The 23379-nt window shown below is 39.6% G+C and overlaps 1 protein-coding gene across 3 annotated transcripts in view; it reads left to right on the plus strand.

The window, feature by feature from the left end:
* The window catches only part of PDE7B (phosphodiesterase 7B), a 333997-nt gene that overhangs the window by 222115 nt on the left and 88503 nt on the right, over positions 1 to 23379 (plus strand). The gene's annotated exons all lie outside the window — the stretch shown is intronic.

Raw genomic sequence — 23379 nt, forward strand, 5'->3', positions numbered from 1 at the left:
AGTATTTTAAATAAACCAGAAAAGTCTAAATCAAAAGTAGCCCAAATTCTGTCACCCAGGGAAACTCTATTTTATTAATAGCTTTTCAGATAGCTCTGTATGACCACACATGCTATTTTATAATAGGGTTATAAAATTGGGGTTATACCCCTCATACTGTTGTCCACCCTGGAGAATTATACATAGATGCTTCTCGATTTATGATGCCACTGCATTCCCAATAATCCATTCTAAGTTGAAATCTTCAACTTACAATGGGTTTATCTGGGTGTAAGCCCATTGTAAATTGAGGAGTGTATTGAATATGTATCACTTTCACATCATCACAAAATCAAAAAACTGTACATCAAACCTTCCTAAATCAGTGACCGCCTGTACCCTTAAACAATGAGATAAACTTCCATCAAGCATGGCAGTACTCTGGCTTTGTTCTCCTTTTGAAAAACCATCACTTTGTAGGCTTAATATATCTATTTTACACATTAAGTCTGTATCTTCAAACTGTGTTGTTCCATACAGTAGCCCTAGTCATGTGTGGTTAAACTTGAATTAACAAAAATTGAATAAAATTTAAAATTCAGTTCCTGAGTTGCACTAATAACATTTCAATGGCTTCAGAATAACATATAGCTGGTGGCTACTGTATTAGACAATACAGAATGGTTTCATCATCACAGAAAGTTCTGCTGGACAGTGCTGAGTTGGAACCAGGTGTTCTTTATGCACAGACCACTTAAGGACTGAGGTTTTATCTATACACCTGAGTTTTCCAAGCACTTTGATCTTTGACTGTGGCCAACATTCCATAGGGCTAAATCCCAACTTTAGCAGCCAGAAGTCACAACTGAAGAGACCAGCCATTTGGATTAGGAAGACAAGACAAAAAAGAAAAAAAAAAAAAAAAAGACTTTCCCACTGTTACCAGTGACTTCTCAAAGGGTATGGCTTCCAGCTGTTCTGGTGACCAGAATGACACTCCCCTTAACTCTGAGCTTCCTTGGGACATGACAGCTCTTGCTCACTGAGAATGAGTGTGAGAGTTTGAGGGTGGATCCTCCTTCGTAAATAGGGACCCATCCTACGTCAGCCTGGGAAAATCACTCCAAATATCAGAATATAAATAAAACAAGAACAATTAAAGAGCAGCAAGGTCTGGGAACTGGATCCAAACCAACCACCCACCTGCAGTTCCTCTAGATCTTACGCTATCACGAGGAGGGGGAAAATAATAAATGAAGAAAAAAACTTCCATGTGTTCAGTGTTATGCTCTCAAGCTGAGCAAATAAATAACCCTCTCTCCCTTTGGGTTCCCTGTGTCTCTAGAGAACAGGATGCAAAATTAAATTCCAAGCTTGTTCCAATAATTTGAGAAGATAAACTTCCAATCTATTAGAATTTATGGTCAGTTTGAATAAGCACCTAAAGTTACATGCTCTCCAAACTCACACAAGTCCCCTACCCGCAGCTTTAAATCCCTGGAGGCTAAAAGTTTGGCAATGAGAACAAACATTCTCACAGACAATTTCTTATTCTTCCTTCTTCCACTTAAATTTTAACTTTCTCAACAATGCCCTTCAGAAGTTTCCTTTCAGCACGTCTTCCTCCAGTCCTAGGAGGAATGTTGGAATATGAGAAGAAGAAATTAACAGCATGAGAAGAGATTTTCAATTTCTATGGATCCCCAAAATGGTTCAGTCTGAAGTTCGTAGGAAGATGTGCAATCATTTCTCATTTGTTATGAACTGTCATATCTCTGCTTATGAGCCATTTTTATTCAGTAGATGTCCATTTGATATGGAGATCTATCCACTCTCTATCCTAAGGGGCAGGCTTTGGAAGAACTACTGGTTTTATTTTCAATTTGTTCATTTATTTGCTCAATAAACATGAATTGAGCAGCTGCTGTGTACTAGGGACAAAGCCAAGTGCTATGTTGACAAGCATTAATAAGAAATGACTCCTGTCCTTAAGGAACTCTAAGGAAAAAGAGAAGCAAGATATGGCGATGAATGCTAGGATGGAGAGCTGCATGGAGGAAGGGCACCCATTGCAAAAGGGGCGAGGGGAATGTGGTCTGGGAAAGCTGGCTTCAGGAGAAGATACTTGAACTGAGTCTTAAAACATAGCTCTAAATTAGCCACACAGTGAAGGTAGATAGAAATATCCCAGCACAATGTTTGCGGAGGGACAAACAAATCTATGAGGTTGGCACAGAATAGTGGCAAGAAATAAGGCTGGAGAATTGGACAGAGTCAGATGAGAAGAGGCCTTTATTTTACCCTGAAGGTGATATAGTCATAGAAGGGTTTTTAACATGGAATGATGGGAGAGGGTCATCATTTCAGAGAGATTACTGCGGCATGATTTTGGGAGATGGACTGAAAGTGAACATGCATGAGGAGAGAGAAACACCACAGTAGATGGCGACAACAGTATCTCAGGGAGAAACTAGGGGACTACTAAAGATCAAAAAGACTCAATGAGAGGAATCCAATAAATACTAGGCAAAATTTTCAAGATTTGATGACCAATTGGATAACTAGAAGGAGACTACAATGCCTTCTAAGGGCAATTGAGTGATTAAAAAATAAACTAGTCTTTTAAGATTTGTTTTGGGGGGATGGTAGTTATTAACAGAATATCTACTCTGGCCTCTGACATACACGCTAACATTCCTAAGACAGGAAAAAGAGGACAAACTTTCATATGAGCATCACAACTGATTCTCATTCTTCTAGAAAGACTTGCCTCTCACATTAGTGTTCTGTTTTCCAGACTTCACTGACTCTTTCAAAACAGATAGGCAAAGAAATCTGAGATATCATTCACTAGGTAAAAGAATTTGAATTTTGGCATCAACCTAAATGAGACCCTTTCAGTTATTTGGTCAACAGTGTTTACTGGGATTGATTCTGTGCTGAGCACTGCAAATACAAGAAGAGATAAAACCCACATTTGAACTCTTCATTAGCCTGTATTCTTTGTATATTTATGTTTTTATTTGTTTGTTTGCTTACATCTGGTTATGATCATACATTTCAGCAGTGGTCCTCAAACTAGAGCATAAATAGGAATCACTTGGAGAGCTGGTCAAACTACAGCTTCCTGAGCCCTGTCCCCAAAGTTCATGATTCACTGAGTCAATCAGGGTAGGGCCCATGAATTTGCCTTTTGATCAGTGCAGTTTCTAGTACTGCTGGTGGGAGGTCCACACTCTGAGAAGCATTTCTTTATGGCTTTGAGTGAGAGTAACTTTGTGAAGCAATGTAAGGTTCTTTCCTGTGGTCCTGACGTATCCATAATGTGGAATTGACGTCAATGGGAATTACACAGGCCACAGAGGTGTCACACAGAGGCCTTAGGTGCTCATGACCAACCTCTCACCATGGAGCTGTTGCCTCCTGTTTTTCAGTTGCCTCTCCCATTGGGCATTGCTGTTGCTGTTGCTCCATACGTTGCTGCAGTTACGGCACTTGAGGAGGTCAAACAGTCCCTCTTGGAGAGACTGGAGAAATGGGAGCAAACCTGTCTCTGTCTAAACTTCTGTTATTCTATCTGACCTTAAGAGTAAGATTAATAATCTAATCACCTAGTCATCTGGAGAGGACAGCGAGATTTGCCAAATATTAACAGACACTGGAAAGGCTGTGATGTTCAGCTGAGGGCCGGTCATGCAGTTAGCCTGGACCACAAAAAAGATAAATGGGTAAGAACCTGCCTTGCAGTCACATCTTGAGTGTAATTGCTTTGCCAAATGCCTTGGCTATGAATGAGTTTTCTTGTATGGGTGTCTTCTAGGTGGAGCAAAGTCCCTTCTGTTTACTTACAACATTCAGTAGTGTTTCTGATATTTGCCTTTAGGTATATACTTTCCAATCTCACATACAGGAAAATCAAACAGGAAGTTACTGGGTAATTCAAGTATCAAATGAAGTGAGAGCAATGGGAGTAGAAAGAAGATACAAATTTCAAATTTAAAGAACGCTGGAAAACAAACAGTAAAAGACTTGTTTTCTACAACAGAGGGCGATGTGAGATGAGAAAAAAAAATAGGTGAAATTAACTCCCAGATGTCCACCTCTTTTGAGCAGGAAGAAGATGGCATCAATTACATAAATATAAAGATTGAAGAATTGGTTTCAAAGACCAAATTCTGTTTTAGACATCCAGGTGATAGTGGGACAGCCAGGTAGAAGTATTTTGAAATATTTGGAAATCCAGGACTGGAGTCTGGGTGAGAATGGTGGCTTGGAGGACAATGTTAGAAGGCTCCTGCTTAGCTGTCACTTAGAATTGATAACTGAGGCCTATCAGTGATGAGCTCACTGAGAGAGGGTCTGTGAGAGAACAGTCGGAAGACTGCGGGTGGAACCCTGATATTCCTTCCACAAGGGTTCCAAATAAGTTCTTCTAGGATTTGATACCTTTGTGCATTCTCAGTTCACTGTTTCAGTTAAAATGTAAGTGGTATTCCTGGAACATAGTATTGGACTGCCCATGGAGACCTCCTCGAGTACCTGAGCATGTGCACATGACTACTTGCATCTATGCCCACCTGTATAGAAAAAAATGGCTTCTCTGCTCATTTTAGAGGGTGAATTGGGGCATTTTCAGTTCTCTCAGAAAGACGTAATAGAATAGTCTGAAATGGCATGCTAACTACCCTTAAAATGTCTGTAGCTTTTCTCCTTTTTTTCGATATTATTCATGCCATGCGATACTGACGTGGGGATACTTCCCAGCCACATTTGAAAGCCTCCCCTGAAGTTGCAAACCCAATGGTTTGGAAAAGATATTTTGAATAACTTAAAATATACAGTGTAAACAAACTGGCCTTTTAGTATGAAGTGTACTAAATTAAAGAAACCAGATGCTTTGGTTGGCTTGGAACAGCTGAATTATGATTGGCTCTCCTTCACTAACCATTTTCTTTGGGGCCTCCTTTCTCCACTCCTTCGTCTCTCTCTCTTCTCCCACATCAATTTTTTTTTCTTTTTTTCAGAAAGCCATAAGCTTATCAGATACGAGACATAGCTTCCTAATATCAGCAACAAATGATTTCTGAAATTAGCATTGTTGTAAATTTAAATTGCCTGTACTCGCTGAAATTTTCTTATAAAGACTTGATGTAAGAGTGAGTCATCCTTCAATCAAAGTTCTACATGCAAAGGACTTTTCTATATAACAATTTGATTTGACTCCAAAATTAAATATTCCTCTTTCAATTAACTACCAACTGGGACATTGTGTAAGGTCTAAAGGAAATTATTTCAATCATTTCAATCCCTAACTCTCCAAATTATTTATCCATATGAAATCAAGAAGCCCCACAACCCTCTGAGATAGGGTTCCAAACCCAAATATCCCAATTCGCTAAAGTTAGATAAAACTCCACGCAACCGAGTAGCTTTCCCTGACGCACGATAGCCAAATTTATGCCATCTCTAATCAATTGATACCTTGGAAAATTACTAGTTAATGCAAATTGAAATCTGCTTTCATCTGAAATATCTGCAGAACTGTGCCAGAAATATATATTCAGCTTGGACTCTAGGAATAGAATCTCTAGAAAGGGAAGGGGATGAAAGGAAGGAAAGAGAAGAGTAGGGAAGGGAAATTTTACACAGCCCAATAACAGTAAAAATAGATCAACACTCTTACCTCAATGATTAATATGCCACATAGTTGAGAAAAACTTTGCGTTTCTGTGATTCAAGATAAACACTAGCAGTCTCTGTCAGAAGGGTCAATTATGGTTTAGCTAATACAGGTAGTTGTGAAACGTTTTGTAAGTATAGTGTTCTTATTATAAGTATTAGGTGTAAAAGGCAAATTGCCAGATGCCGTCTCATAATTGTGGAATCCTACTGTATTTGAACTGGATAAGGGAATCTTATCATAGACCAAGGCATCTAAAATGTACTTATCTTTATGTTCTCCCTTTAAGGATACCTTTTTATTGTGCTTTAGTAAATCAAGTCTCAGAATGGAATTGGTTCCAAATAATTTGCAGGGGCGTTAATTTCATTTCAATTTCAAGGTGGTGGAAAAAAAAGTCACTCCAGAAATTCTCCATGGCCTCTTTTTTTTTTTTCTTGAAAACACCCATCTCCTCTACCTATCCCCTTCACCCCTCTTTCCCTCTAGGTCTCAACTCCTAGCTGATGGCTGGCCCCTGGGGCCTCTGCCACTTGCAGGAGAGCCAGGTGGAATGGAGCAGGCACACTTTGGAGATGAACATTACAGGGTTTTTCCCATCCTAGTTGAGCCTGACGGATCTTTTCCAAAATGCACTGTTGTATTAGATACATTTAAGAGGGTCTTAAAGTGGTAACTGGCTCACCAGAGTTACAGGATCTTTTTGTCGGTCAGCATTTTATTGTACAGTCTGACTTCACTTCCCAGTTCTGAGACAGGAAAAGAAAAATAGGTCTACAACTCTTTCCTGCCAAATCACTCAATGCTCAAGGCAGGGAAAAAAAAAAAAAAAAATATATATATATATATATATATATATATATATATATATATATATATACTTTTTGCTAGAAACTTCACAAAGAAAATGAGTCAGTATATTCTATTTTGTGTCTTGACTTTGCATCCTTATGCCAAAGTGCTGTCCTGGTATTAATCTGTTTTGAAATGTGTGGGGATTTGTGAAAAGCAAAGGTAAAACTTTCAAGCCTGGTAGCCCAGTTTGTCTTGCTATTCTAATGCGCCGGAGGGGGCTGAGTGTTCAGAGAAACAGCTCTGTGCCTGGCTGACTTTTGGTTGATGGAATCAGTTAACATCCACAGGCAGATATGGAAATCTTGACTTTCATCAGTGGGTTGCTGGCTATCTGGGGATCCAGCACTGAAGGCAAAGAGTGGAGGCAAAGTAGTGCAAAGAAAAGTCAATACTGAAAAGTGCAGGGAATTTACAAAGCTCTGACCCGTTGTCCAGGACAGCTCCATTTCCAGTACCGGGAAGTCATTGCCTCCAAATTAATCCCTGGCTCCATGGTACCGTAACTCACTGGGCCACAGGGAGATGAGAGTGTGACTGAGGAGCACAGGCCAACTACACTTCAGGCTCAAGCAGTATTTTACAATTCATTACACCTTAGGGTCATTATTAAGCACTGAGCTTTGTGGGTTCTTTGGATTACTCATCCTCAGAATGTTTGCCCATCATACTCTTACAGTTTTGCTTTATTGGCCAAGTTTTACAATTTCTCCAGGCTGTGCTTCTTTCTTGCATAGGTATTTTTAACCTTCGTCCAACAGATAGTTATTCTGCAGTACTTTCTAATAGGTCCCACCAAAATGCCTCTTTGTCAAAGGAGAATTCTTTCCATTATTCTGTTTCCTGTGTTTGGATTGAGTGTCTGGGTAACTGGAGTTATAACTCCTGTACTTGGTGAATATTCTAGTACTCTGTGTCATCCTGAATAGTTGATACCTTTTCTTTTGCATCTACTCTTATATCAGTATCCCGTTCCAGTTCCATTGTGAAGCTATTTGTCCATTCAGTATCTAATGCTTTTTTTTTTTTTTTTTTTTTTTGAGACGGAGTCTCGCTCTGTCGCCCAGGCTGGAGTGCAGTGGCGCGATCTCTGCTCACTGCAAGCTCCACCTCCCGGGTTCACGCCATTCTCCCGCCTCAGCCTCCGAGTAGCTGGGACTACAGGCGCCCGCCACCACGCCCGGCTAGTTTTTTGTATTTTTAGTAGAGACGGGGTTTCACCATGTTAGCCAGGATGGTCTCGATCTCCTGACCTCGTGATCCACCCGCCTCGGCCTCCCAAAGTGCTGGGATTACAGGCTTGAGCCACCGCGCCCGGCTCTAATGCTTTTCTTAATGGCTTTTATTTATTTTTTTGGGGGGGGCGGGGATTTAAGGAGTGGAGAATTTAATAGGCAAGAAAGAAGGAAGAGCCACCCCCTGTACAGAGACAGAGGGAGGGGGGCTCCAAGCTGAATGAGGGAACCCCCTCGTTACTGGTTTTTAAATATTCCCTTATTCTATCTGTTTTTTTTTCCTTCACTCTTCTACTCTTAAGCCACTTTGGTCCCATATTAAAACTTTTCAAAACAACAAACATTCCAATAGTGGTATATGTGGGAATCTAGTTTCTCTTTCCCCCATCAACACATCCAAAATAATTTTCAAAAACCGTGACACCAATCTATGAACGTGCATTTTCTCTGAGGGTGAATTTTAGTTACATCGCCTTTGACTAAGGATTAATAATGCAGATATTTTACTCAGACTAAAAAACATAAAATGGAAAATACTGTTATTAGAGACACTCAGCAACAGCTTGAGAATGTCAGCAAGTAAAGCTGCATGTATACGGTGCCAAGGTAGACGGAGCAGCTGCTTCGGAAGAATATTGAGAAGCCAGCTGTTATTCCCATTGGCACCAGAACGTGCCAATCACCACCCAAACTGTGGGCATCGTGCGCCAGAATCTGGGGGAGAAGGCGCCTTCACAAGCCAACTAGAAAAGGGCCATTGTTGTTTCTATGTGTCAAAGTTGTATCTGCAATTATTTGTATACTGTTCTTTCTTTACCCACTCTTCCTTCATAGGTTAGAATGAGAAAGACAGTATCCTGAGGAGAGAAACATCTTTCTCTTTCACTTTACATTGTTATAACAAATAATTTTATGGTTTAATTGTTGATTGTGGCATGGCTGGGCATCTTGTGTTGATTAATGGAGCGAACATGAGCAAATCCAAGTGGATTTCAGAGGGTGACTCATTCACCATCTGATATGGACCAGTCCATTTTCTAAAGCTCTCTATCTGGGAACCAGAAGTTTAGGCTGATAAAAAATAGTACCTCAAAACATCTGCACAGTGACAGACAAAAGAAAAATTTAAGAATAAAAAATTAAAAATATATACCCCTAAGGAACTTTTTTACTTCCAAGCAAAGAAAGAAAAAAAAAAAAGTTTTTCCCTAAATTTGATTACCACAAAGTAAGAAGAGCAAGAGACATTTTCCCAAAAAATTTATTCTGACTTAGAAATTAAGTTAATTCCATAAAATGAGGCCTAGTTAACTTTCACTTTGGCTTTATATAAACAGGTTTTTGAGACCTAAAAGCATTAACCTAGATAAGCAATTAGAAAGCACTAACTTCATCCTCAGTATGCTAAGGCATGCAAAGCTTTCTCATTAAACAGCATTGGCTTCTCCAGAAGAAAGGGGAGAAAGAATACGCCTCATATCTACATATTTCTAGTTTGAGAAATATATGTATATACATAGTCCTACTTTGAGGGCAGTGTTGTTCTCCCATGCTGGTTTAGCGGTTGTAATGCCATGTAGCCATGTGACAAGCAGAGTTATGTTCTAGAATTGAAATTGGGAACATTCTTGCTCTTAGAACTATCTTGGAAATTTAAATAAATCAATCAATAAACAAAAAAGCAAACAAAAAAATCTCCGCATTATGTTATCAATGGTTTCAACAAGTCAATATCATTGGGAGAAAGCCTTTTTCTCTAAATCACATAAGGAAGAGTGGACAATCAGTGGCAAACCTGCGGGGCCATCCATCCCATCGGCAGTATACCGGTGCTACAAGACTAAAGTTCAATGTCACTCTGAGTATTTCTTTTACCAGGGACATCTGTAAACCTAGTAAGTAGGCTGCTAAGGAGCATTCCTGAAACACTGTACAGGATGGAGCTAGGAGCAGACGGAGACTGATGTCATCAGAACTCAGCACAGGAAATAAAGACATGAGTTGTAGCAGGTTGTAATATGACTATACCGGCATGGGGACAGAAAGAGAAGAGGCAACCCCCCAATGGGGCAATGGAGCTGTGGGATATTTCTTACAGAAATATTACAGACAACTTCTGCGAAACATCAACAATTTGTTTGTAAATTTACGAACACTCATTGAAGGTGTGCTGTAAGTGATGCACTAAGCTGGGCACCTCTGAATCCAGAAGAACACAGGCCTAGAAGGAGAAAAAGCAGGAACGCATTAAAAGTCTTCAAACTTTTGAAGACAGCATTACCACCAATATCATGGGGGCAGAGTAGGATTAGAAGTCAAGTGGACAAAAGATCATGTATTGTTTGCATTTATGGATATGTCCAGAAACGGGACATCTGTGGAGACAGAAGGTAGAATAGTGGTTGCTTAGGGCTAAGGACAGTAGTCTGGGGGAATAGGAAAGCGACAACTAAAAGGTACAGGGTTTCTTTTTGCAGTGATGAAAATGCTCTAAAATTGACTGTGGTGATGGTTGCACATATTCTGGGAATATACTAAAAGTCATTGAATCGTACACTTTAAATGGGTGAATTGTGTGGTATGTAAATTATATCTCAATAAAGCTGTCATTTTAAAATGTGAGGTAATAAAATTTGGCAGGGGGTGGAGGGGGAAGCCAAGTAAATGGAAGGAGCAATAAATACTCCAGAAGTGGATCCTCTTCCTCAGGTCCCCGTCCCCAGCCTGTATGCCTTTCCCACTTACCCACACACAAAAAAAAAAAAGAAAGAAAAAGAAACACGGGGAACTATCAGATATTCTTGCTCAGCTAGAAACCGCAAAACACAAGAAAAACTGTTCGGAGAACCTCGGTGTCTCATTTTCTATTACATTTGAAGCCCACTTAAATGTGGAACGTGATGAGGTCCCACCTCAGTCCTAGGAGAACTGTGAGCTTGTGAATTACTGTTCAGCGCCTCTTCTAGACAAAAGGGCTTTAGCTCATAACAACACAAACCTCTGGATAAAAAGAGGAGACTTTCAAGCTCTGTGAGGCCCTCTCATAAATAACAAAAAAGATTGGCACCAGGTAGGTCATCCCAGAGACTAGAGCATTTACAAAGTTCTTCTATTTGAATTTATTTCAAGCAGTCAATAAATAAATGGTTCCTTGCTATTAAAAATGGAGAAAAGAGAAGACTACAAACAAGTGCTTCTACCTCCGGCAATTTGGTCCATTTCTCCAGCTCCCTTCTCAGAGAAAGATGCAATTGTTCATTTGATGACCCTGGTACTCAGCGTATTTTCTTTGGGGCCATCTTTTGAATATTATTTTTGCATAAAACCAAGTAAATGAATGGGAAAGTTGAAAAACATAATCAGAATGTTATATTGACACTGTTGTAGATTTTCCGAATGTTGAAAAACAAGAAATGAATGGAAAAGAGTTTGCCAAAGTGAACATTTTATGCATCTTTATATAGGGCATATTCCCAAGTGGAAAAACATACACTTGGATAAAGTAAAATGGCAAAATATTTTTGAAAATTTCAAATTTATGACAGTTATTGGTCGTAATTAGGCAGAACCCTTGCCCTCAAAAACTTACATTTTAAATATTCACTTCTTTGTGTGTGTCTTTTACTCCTTCCTTATTTTCTATGTCTAGTGTTCAGAGAAGGCACTTTTAGCTGTTCTGTAGGAGCTACAATATTCTGCCCCACCACAGGAATATAATCTTTCCTAGAGCATCTGTTTTTCCAAACCATCTATCTTAGTGATACACACAGTGATTACCAGTGATTGTGTAGGCCCTCTGAAATACTGAAAGACACCAAAGGAGGTTGTGTGTGCTTTTTTCCACTAACTCAAAAAGTGCTGTATTAATGTTAGCCTTGAATGACTCACAAGTGACTGTTCTTTTTTATCGTCAGAGATACAATCAGGGATCATCTCCCTTCCATTGGGTGGGGTAGCTTGGGTTCCTTCATGTGCCTGTGAGAAAGGCTGAACTGTGGAGCATCATGATTTGGGGGGAAAGCCATGCTAAAAGGTCCAGAAAAGACCCAGGAAGATGTCTTCCATAAAGTCGGTGATCAGTTATTGCCAAAGGAACACTGCAAATGTAAAGTCTCTCGTTTAGGAATTTAGAGAATTTGTGCTTTTAGTTGAAGGGATTGTTGGGATATGAAATGGCTTCCCAAATGCTATTAACATCAAATTAGGCTTTGTATCATGGCCTGGTTTTTTCTTTTTCAGTGCTTGCATTGCGCCTTCCCTATAGTAAATAATATGAAATGAACATACATCTTATTGTGCCCTTCATCTCATCACTAAATATTTTTCGACAGTAGTACATTTTATTATTTTTGTCATTTTGCCTTGCGTGTGAGTACACATTGTTGTCAAAGTCCTTTCTCAGCTCTGGTTTGGGCAATTCAAGAAAAGTGTGCCAGCTACCCTCTTAGTTTGAACCAGGTTATATGCAGAGTGCCTTGGGTTTTGTTAAACAACGAAGTCTCCTAGGAGGGCCAGGAAGTTTTCACCACAGATGCCCTAACCTCCCTGTCTCTGTCTCCCACTCCTCTGCCTCCCATATTATCTCTCGCCAAACAAACCACTGTACCACCTATTTCTTTATGCCAACCTCTAAGAAGTTCATACTCTAAATTATCACTACCTTTTTCATTTCAAAATACTCTACAAGTCAATTCATTTCACAGAGCCTCCCCTAACACACCAGAGCAATGCTAATTCATTCCCCTAGCCAAAGTGCCCACATTCCAACAGGACACAATTCACAAATGACCAAAGATGATGCATATTATAAATATTTGCTTTCTGCCCTATTTGCTTTTGCCTCATGTGTCCTCTCTATTTTGTGCTTTGGGTAAGACCTTGAACGTGTGGGTTGGGTTACAAAGTGAGATAGCCATCAGTGGTTCTCAACATCTCCCCATTGAAGTCACCAGGGAGACTGTAAAAATATGCCCAGATTCACTCCTGCCCAATTAAATCAGAATATCTAATTGAAAACAACTGATCACAGATGGTACGAAGGAGAGTAGAATGTTAGCCTAATTTCTTTTTTCCTCCCATACTGAGCTGAGGGGGAAATTCCTGGCCGGTTTCAAATATAATGAAAAAAAGGAAATAAAAGAAAATGTTCTGATAACAAGTTAACAACTGCAGAATCCTGTGATTAGAAGGTTAAAGGTGGGCAAAAGCTTATCTTTTTCTAAGTCACTGCACGTCAGACCAGAGAAATATAAACATTTGTTTTAAATAATGGTTCCCTTTTTCTACTCACTCTTACTATAAAGTTTCCATGACCCACACCTCACCTTACTCAGCTGCTGTTGATGAGTAGTAAGATTCTCTGAACATTGATTCTATGAAGTGTTTTAACCTCAAGAAGTATATATTCTAAAACATCAAACATAGGATAAGCTATGTTTGAGGTTCGTTTGCAGGTAGTATTGTCTTAATCGTGCAGCTTAGAATTTTGCAACCAACGTGCTGTGAATGAACCTCCAGTGTGCTGAAATACTCAATTCCCTCAGCCTCCTGGGTGGCCAGGCAAGCCTGGGGCAGCCAAGACTGGGAATCAAATATTTTTTTTTCTGATGTGTGTTATAAAGTGCAAAAGAGGGGAGCCATGGAAAGATACAGATGGTAGAATCTTGAATGTCTGAAGTAATAAGCAATACAGAGTATCAAGTTCATGCTCTATGTAGAAGACATTATATACTGTACATAAATCCATCCAACAGTTACAATTATACATATAGGAGTAAAGCCATAAGCAGCATATCACTTATGAGAAACTAAGCAATTCGTACTAAAAGAAATTGTCCCCCAATTATCATCCTGTAGCATAAAAATTACTGTCATTACTTTATATTGCTCATAGTCAGAGTAATCTCCAACATAATAATAATACATGAGTCTAGAATAGGTATTCAATGAACACTAAGAATGGATATTGCTGTTTATCATCTCCAAAATAATTTTTCAACATATATGTAATAGTTTTTCAGTTCCAGTTCTCAAATTCAAACATTAAAATCATGTAATTGGGTTTGGACATGAAGAACTACTTCTCTGGGCTCAATTATCACAAAAAAAGGGATATTTGCAGATATGTTTGCAAAACTCCTGTCAATAATCCTAGTGGAATTATGAAGAGTGAAAAAAGTGCCAGAAAACTAGAAAAAGGCAAAAATTGTCTAAATTTTCAAAGAGGGGGAAATGGCAGATTCAGTTTTTTAAACACTCAGAGTGAAGGCCGGGCACAATGGCTCATGCCTGTAATCCTAGTACTTTGGGAGGCTGAGGCAGGCAGATCACCTGAGGTCAGGAGTTCGAGACCAACGTGGCCAACATGGTGAAACCGCGACTCTACCAAAAACACAAAAATTAGCCAGGCATGTTGGCGGATGCCTGTAGTCCCAGCTACTTGGGAGGCTGAGGCAGGAGAATCACTTGAACCCAGGAGGCGGAGGTTGCAGTGAGCTGAGATCACGCCACTGCACTCCAGCCTGGGCAACAAGAGCAAGACTGTCTCAAAAACAAAACAAACAAAAAACCTCAGAGTGAAATGGGGAGATGTTGCTCAAGGGGTACAAAGTTTCAGTTAGACAGGATAAATAAATTCAGGAACTCTATTGTACAGTATGATGACTATAGTCAATAATGAGGTACTGTATGCTTGAATATTCCTGAAAGAGTAGACCCTAAATGTTCTCAACACACAAACACACACACAAGATTTCTATGTGAGGTGATGGATGCATTTATTAGTAAACATTTCACAAGGTATACATACATCAAAACATCATGTCGTATACCATAAACAGATATAATTTTCATCTGTCAATTATACCTCAGTCAAGCTGGGAAAAAAACACATCAAATGATCTCTGTAAAGTATCTCCACTTGAGTTTAATTACCTAGTATGATGGCTGTTAAACAAATGATGCTGCCTGTCAGGTGTATGTTTAATGCACAGTGGAGGTCTGATGGGGCAAATTAATATACGACCCAGTCAATCCTATCACAAGTTAGTGAGGCCCAGTCACAGAAGGGCAGGTTTCAGGGACTATTTCTGCCCATGGGCAATGTTATCTGAATTTTATATGCTTCCCAAATAGTCCTTTCCAAATATCAAGAATATATGCTGCAAGGTCTTTCTTCCAAGGATGTATCTTGCACAGTCCAGCTTAATTAATTTTACAGACAAAATACTCCAAAATACCCCTCTCCCTAAAATACATGTATTTGCATGTTATATACTTATAAAATTGATGGTCAACTTGTGTGAATGAATAGACCCATGGCCATGTGCCATGATCCATTTTCTGCCTTCTCTGTGCAGCCAGGGGAATATTTATGGTGGCTTAGTTCCCTTTTCCGGAGAGGCCCATGAACACATAGGCCCTAGGAGAGTGTCTACACCACTGAGTGAGAAAGCCACCTCTGGGAGCCGTGAGCAGAGAGAGAAGGGGGCACAGTAACAAGACTTGCCACAAATGGAATGGGAAATGCAATATAGGACCTGGTTTATAGGGAAAGATAAAACATTTGTTTGGGGATCTATTTAATGTATAAAGTGCCCTAACAGTCTGCTCTCAACAGAGCAGCTAGTGCAATCCTTGAAAAACCTTTGATCATGTCACTTTCTCGTTCAAAATTCTCCTGTCTTCTGTTTCACTCTAAGTCTCTAAACTATCTGCCACTCTCCTCCTTTCTTAGTCTAGTCCCTTCAGACTGCTATAGCTAAATGCCTTAGACTGGGTAATTCATGAGCAATAGAAATTTCTTGCCTGTGGTTCTAGAGGGTGGGAAGTCCAAGATCAAGGTGCCAACAGGTTCTCTGTCTGTGGAGAGCACGCTCTCTGCCTCATAAGACAGCACCTTCTATGTGTCCTCTTGTGGTGCAAGGGGCAAGCCAGCTCCCTTCAACCTCTTTTATAGTTCCATTTGTGGAGGGTAGAGCCCTTAAGACTTAATCACTTTCCAAAAGGCCTCAGTTCTTAATATCACCTATTGAGGATTAAGTTTCAACACGAATTTTAGAGGAACATGTTCAGACCTACTAGTACCTGCTTCTCCACTCTTGTTATCTCCTTGCCCTCATCCCCTCACACTCTTGCACGTCACTCTCCCTGCTCCACCATGTTGGCCCCCTTGCTGTTTCCAGAAAGTACCAGGCATATCCCTTATTGTCCTGGACTTGCTGTTCCCTGAACCTGAAATGCTCCTCCCAGATAGTCTCCTGGCTCCTCCCACACTTCATTCAAGTCTTTGCTCCATGTAACCTCAGGGTGGCCTTCTCAGGCCCTGCCCTGTTGAAATTGCAGACCTACCCCGCCCCTGCATAGTGGAGTCCACCCAGCACTCCCTCATCCTTTCGCTGCTTATTTCTCCCCATAGCACTTACATTATTTCCCTATAGAGGGCAATTTACTTATTGACTTGTTTATTGTCTGTCTTCCCCACTAGAATCTCAGTCCCACAAGGGCAGGCGCGTTTTATCTGTTTTGTTCACTGCTATATTCTGAGCATCTAGAACAGGGCCTGGCACATAGTGGGCAAACAAAAACATGTTTGCGGAATAAATGAATAAACATCCAGTTGGTCTGCAGTCCAAAAAAGAAATTAGAACCACAGGTATAGACCTAGTCATGCAGACAAGGATGCAATGGCTGATGATACCAGAGAATGGAGCTAGGGGATCTCTAAGTATTTTACATACACACACACACACACTCCACATACAGCAGTATCTACCTAATTATTTTCCCCAAAACAGTCATCTCAGCAGAAACTTGGAAAACACGTTTCATAGACGAATATATTTGAGAAATACTATATGATCTCACTTTCTTGGCTATGCTGTACACATTAACATACTGAAGGGTCTGAGAAATTCTACAATGAAAAAAAATTAATTTTGTTAAACCTGCATGTTTCCCAATCAAATTTGATAACACCCTTTAATTCACATAATGTTTAATTGCATATCAAAGAATGTTCTTCCCTTTAAACACACTTTGACCTAGATTTTTATAACAGTATCAATAATATGATTTATATGATATATAAAGTATAATAATGCAATATTGAATTTATGTAACACATTTTATATATTCTGTATTTATATGGTTATATCAATAAGAATACTCTTAAAAATAAAATTTTATTACAAAGTGATTGGCAAAGCGGTTTTATCCAGTTTTACCCATGTGATTTCATTTGATTCCTACCCTCTGTGAAGTATACAGAGCAGATCCCTACTTAATGAAACAGAGGATTGGATGAGACCCAGAATGGATAGGACTTACCAAGGTCACAGGAGGGAATGGATCACGTTTCATGCCACTGATTTCTTTACTTTGTGATACGGTTTCAAAATACTATGTATTAATAATACTCATCCTCCCTTAACAATAGATCATGGCTGTCAGCTCAAGACATCTTTAAACAGAGATTGCACCACATTAGTTAAGGGCACAGGCTGTGGAGCTTAATTTCCAGTCTGTCTTCATATTCACTGGCCATGTCTTCTGGGCAAAGTAATTTAACAGCTTTGTCTCTCAGAGGATGATATTGATAATAGCACTGATCTAAGGGAGTTGTGAGGATTACATGAGTTAACTCAAGAAAAGTATTTTAAACTATTACCTAGCACACACTCAAGGTTCAATAAATGCTGGCTAGTACTATAGAAATATATGTTACTGTGTTTAATAACAGCGTTCTATAACATGGGTATAATATAATCAATTCAACCACTTCCCTACCAAGTCTAGGTTTTGCCATCTGTTTCCTTTCTGAAAAACAAACAAAAAATGAACAACAGTTGGAGCTTAAAAGAATCCCAAGTGCCATGTTGGCACAGATGTCTGGAATGAAGAACTCCCAAATACTTCCTGGTGCTGAGTGGGCTCCAGCGGTGAGTGTGGTGGTTGAATGGTCCTTCTCTGGTCAGCAGACTTGGTGTGGAAGTCTCCTAAGAACAGACTATCTCCTGGGACTTGGAGTATTTCCTATCCGTGATCAGCAACATTTTTTCTTGCAGTATTTGGCAAGTTTGTCCTTGTTCCCGGCCAGAATCAGGAAGTTCAGAAGCACATAAAAACAAACAATACATAAAAACGCTTCTCTCAAATTATTCAAAGTTCAAAAACAGAAGAAATTGTCCATGATATTGGGATCTACTTGGTATTTTATCTGACTAATTACATTTATTCTCATCAATGTACCCATCTTTTCCTTCCCAGTGAATGCTTTTATTTTATTTTATTTTTATTTTTGGCATGTTTTTCATTGTACCTTTTTTCTTGAAGTATATTTATAGAGAGCAAGTGTTTAGATAGATTACTATATTTTGTAAAAATTTACAGGTATTTTCATGATACAGACTGTTCTAGCCTCAGTTTTCAAATTATATTTTATTATTAATACCATTTTTAGAAATTACTATTCTTAAGATCAGCATAATTTTCTAAGAATGTCATTTCAATGATCACAGCTGACCAACTGCAAGCCAATACAATAAAGTGCTGGTTTTTGAAATTTTACTCATCATTCAAGATCCACTTAAGTATCAGCTCCTTAATAAAACCTTCCTTGTTCCCCAACTCCATGTGATGACCAAAGGACTATGCTTCTCTCTCTCTCTCCCCCCGGCTCGCTCGTGCGCTCTCTCTCTCTCTCTCTCACGCACTTCAGTCACTCAACTAAATCCAATGGACTTTGTTCAATCACCATTTCACTTGTGCTTCTTCCACAAAATCCATCTGGAAACCATTCCCTTGCTCTTCCATGACACAATTCTGGTTTTCTTCCTATCTCTGGCTCCCCCTTCTCCTTTACAGACTCCTCCTCCTCCAACAAGTGATTAAATGTTACAGATACTCAAGGCTGGATGCTAGACCCTATTCACTTCTCGCCCATTTCCTAGGCAACTTCATGATGACCCATAGTTTTATTTGACATGAAATCATCGTTTTTTATGGTTACATAGTATTCCATGGCGTATATATGCCACATGTTCTTTATCCAGTCTATTATTGATGGACATTTGAGTTGGTTCCAAGTCTTTGCTATTGTGAATAGTGCTGCAATAAGCACACCTGTGCATGTATACCCAGTAATGGGATTGCTGGGTCAAATGGAATTTCTAGTTCTAGATCCTTGAGGATTCGCCACACTGTCTTCCACAATGGTTGAACTAATTTACACTCCCACCAACAGTGTAAAAGCATTCCTATTTCTCCACATCCTTTCCACCATCTGTTGTTTCCTGACTTTTTAATGATCGCCATTCTAACTGGCATGAGATGGTATCTCATTGTGGTTTTGATTTGCATTTCTCTGATAATCAGTGATGATGCATTTTTTCATGTCTGTTGACTGCATAAATGTCTTCTTTTGAGAAGTATCTGTTCACGTCCTTTGTCTACTTTTTGATGGGGTTTTTTTCTTGTAAATTTAAGTTCTTTGTAGATTCTGTATATTAGCCCTTTGTCAGATGGATAGATTGCAAAAATGTTCTCCCATTGTGTAGGTTGCCTGTTCACTCTGATGATAGTTTCTTTTGCTGTGCAGAAGCCTTTTAGTTTAATTAGATCCCATTTGTCTATTTTGGCTTTTGTTGCCGTCGCTTTTGGTGTTTTAGTCATGAAGTCTTTGCCCATGCCTGTGTCCTGAATGGTATTGCCTAGGTTTTCTTCTAGGGTTTTTGTGGTTTTAGGTCCTACATTTAAGTCTTTAATCTATCTTGAGTTAATTTTTATATAAGGTGTAAGGAAGGGATCCAATTTCAGCTTTCTACATATGGCTAGCCCGTTTTCCCAGCACCATTTATTAAATAGAGAATGCTTTCCCCATTGCTTGTTTTTGTCACATTTGTCAAAGATCAGATGGTTGGAGATGTGTGGTGTTTTTTCTGAGGCCTCTGTTCTGTTCCATTGATCTATATCTCTGTTTTGGTACCAGTACCATGCTGTTTTGGTTACTGTAGCCTTGTAGTAAAGTTTAAAGTCAGGTAACATGATGCCTCCAGCTTTGTTCTCTTTGCTTAGGATTGTCTTGGCTATGCAGGCTCCTTGTTGGTTCCATATGAAATTTAAGGTAGTTTTCTCCAATTCTGTGAAGAAAGTAGCTTCATGGGGATAGCATTGAATCTATAAATTACCTTGGGCAGTATGGCCATTTTCACAATATTGATTCTTCCTATCCATCAGCATGGAATGTTTCTCCATTTGTTTGTGTCCTCTTTTATTTCATGGAGCAGTGGTTTGTAGTTCTCCTTGAAGAGGTCCTTCACATCCCTTGTAAGTTGGATTCCTAGGTATTTTATTCTCTTTGTAGTAATTGTGAATGGGAGCTCATGATTTGGTTCTCTGTCTGTTTGTGGTGTATAGGAATGCTTGTGATTTTTGTACATTGATTTTGTATCCTGATACTTTGCTGAAGATGCTTATCAGCTTAAGGAGATTTTGGGCTGAGACGATGGGGTTTTCTAAATATGCAATCATGTCATCTGCAAATAGAGACAATTTGACTTCCTCTTTTCCTAATAGAATACCCTTCATTTCTTTCTCTTGCCTGATTGCCCTAGCCAGAACTTCCAATACTAGGTTGAATAGGAGTGGTGAGAGAGGGCATCCTTGTCTTCTGCCGGCTTTCAAAGGGAATACTTCCAGTTTTTGCCCATTCAGTATGATATTGGCTATAGGTTTGTCATAAATAGCTCTTATTATTTTAAGATACATTCCATCAATACTTAATTTATTGAGAGTTTTTAACATGAAAGTCTGAATTTTGTCTAAGGCCTTTTCTGCATCTATTGAGATAATCATGTGGTTTTTGTCGTTGGTTCTGTTTATGTAATGGATTACATTTATTGATTTGTGTATGTTGAACCAGCCTTGCATCCCAGGGATGAAGCCGACTTGATCATGGTGGATAAGCTTTTTGATGTGCTGCTGGATTCGATTTGCCAGTATTTTATTGAGGATTTTCATATCGATGTCCATCGGTGATATTGGTCTAAAATTTTTATTTTATTTTATTTTATTTTATTTTATTTTATTTTATTTTGCTGTTGTGTCTCTGCCAGGCTTTGGTATCAGGATGATGCTGGCCTCACAAAATGAGTTAGGGAGGATTCACTCTTTTTCTATTGATTGGAACAGTTTCAGAAGGAATGGTGCCAGCTCCTCTTCGTACCTCTGGTAGAATTCAGCTGTGAATCTGTCTGGTCCTGGACCTTTTTTGGTTGGTAGGCTATTCATTATTTCCTCAATTTCAGAACCGGTTATTGGTCTATTCAGAGATTCAACTTCTTCCTACTTTAGTCTCGGGAGGGTGTATGTGTCCAGGAATTTATCCACTTCTTCTAGATTTTCTAGTTTATTTGTGTAGAGGTGTTTATAGTATTCTCCGACGGTAGTTTGTATTTCTGTCCTCACCTATTTTTCAACATTTTGTGTAATGTTTTGCATAAGCATTTGTTGAAATGAACTAAATCAGTCTAGGATCCCCTCTGAGCCTGCCCAAGAACTGGCCCCTTTGCTGACTCCTGTACCTAAATGTTCTACCAAACTGCGAGATACCTACACACTCCAGTGGAGTCTACATCTCCCTATAGTCTATCCTGCACCACTGGGGGTTCATGGGTCCGAGCTCTGGTCCACAGCATACCTGTTGTACCGGGCATATAATGTTGCTGTGAAGAAATACCAGGATAAACGTTCAGTTTTCCTCAGGACATGGTTTTGGTGCTCACTTTTATAAACCCTGACATGTCCAGCAGAGAGAGTAGAAACACAGCCTGGAAGACCGAAGGACCTGTGAATTACATCATGCACAGTTGTTCCTGGTCTCTGTTGTGGAGAATGGAGATGCTGGCCACGTGCAGGAGTGCTTTAGAAAGCAAGGGTTCCCGAGGGCACCTAGAATCCCAATTTAGTCACTTTGTAAGCTGTCTGTGCTCCTCAGGACAGTGGGGATCATACACACACCTATGTCTGGGGCATGTCACAAGGACTAAAGACGCTCATATACATAAGGCCCTTCAAACAGATCCTGACACTTAGAAAATCCTCCTAAAAATACCAACAATTAAGGAGCGGGTAGGGGGCGGGTGGAGGGGCGGGAAGGAACACAGAAGGTCAGAAGAATGCTAACTAAGTAAGAACAATAGCTACTGGTTTTTGAGTGCCAACTATGAGCCAGGCACTGTGCTAAGTAATTTATATATAATGCATTTCTAAAAAGCAACAAACTTTGCTTTGTTGAGATTCCGGAGATTAAAAGTATTATCCTAGAAATACATGAATGATGCATAATCTTAGACCCATCCGTGTTTCATTACTGAAGGCAGACCCAGACTGCATAGTCCCCAAGGTGACTCCTCAAGTTGTTCTCCTTCTACCCAACCTTTGTAAGAAGATATGTCTTTGTGTTCTTTTAAGTTCTTTTACAGCTTCTTGAAATTCTCCTTAGGCATTCCCGCTGCTTCTTGTTAATATCTTTTTTTATGAGACTCCTGTGTTCCTGGTGATTGAAGCTTACTTTTTTCTCATTTTCTGTCTGAAAAACTATCAGCTCAAAAATGAGGATTGCTCTTGTTAACACTAGTCTAAAACCTGCCTTACTGTCTTTAGAAAATAAACACACTACTATTTACATATTCACTTTTGCAGCATTCAAGTTCCAAAATGCACATTTGTCAAAAAGCCATTCTAAGCTAAAGATGCAAGGTGGTGCAGTATTGTTTGGCAACTCGAACTTGGTGAAATTTCCCTTTTCTCTGATTTTGATATACAAATCAAGATTTTTAAGAAGAAAAGAAAGAAAGAACTTTTTTCACATGCAAAGAAAATTGTATTTCATTCCTTTTGCCAAAAATATGGTTTCTGGACGACTAACTCCTGGTTTGCCTCTTTCCTACATACGAAGCTCTCTCACTGACAGCCCAGGAATACACAGCTAGTGAAACAGACCAATGGACAGGAAGCCTCCTACTTGGCCAGTTCAGCACATAGTGCTTGGTGACCAGAAGCTCTCTCACTGACAGCCCAGGAATACACAGCTAGTGAAACAGACCAATGGACAGGAAGCCTCCTACTTGGCCAGTTCAGCACATAGTGCTTGGTGACCAGACAGGCCCAGCCTCACTCAAGAAAGTGGAAGATTGAACCTCCACCGGGGAAATTTGGGTCTAATCAGCCATCTTGGGTCCCTCCTGTAACATCACGGTACTCGGAACAATAATCTCTGCCTGAGTTATCTGAACTGGCTGCTTGTGCTACCCCACAAATCTATGGAGTGATTAAATTGCACAACCTTCCTCCTCTCTTTTAGGCCAGATAAACATCTTAGGAGAAATCGTTCACTTAGTTAATTTGGAGAGTAGTCAGCTGAAATAAACAACGCTTCCAGCTGAGATGTGCAGTATGGTGAAAGTTCTTGTCTGAGATATGGGATCTGGGTTTTCTCTGTCTTTATTTTGCAAGTGGTGGCAGTGACATGAATTAGTAATGTGCTCAGCAAGCTCAAAGGAATACCTTTCATGAGAGCTGCTTCTTTCCCACCATATTTGGGCTGCTTTGCGGCTTCATCTTTCTGATACCAGC

The sequence above is a fragment of the Theropithecus gelada genome, chromosome 4, assembly GCF_003255815.1.
Source record: "Theropithecus gelada isolate Dixy chromosome 4, Tgel_1.0, whole genome shotgun sequence".
In the NCBI taxonomy this organism is placed as follows: domain Eukaryota; kingdom Metazoa; phylum Chordata; class Mammalia; order Primates; family Cercopithecidae; genus Theropithecus; species Theropithecus gelada.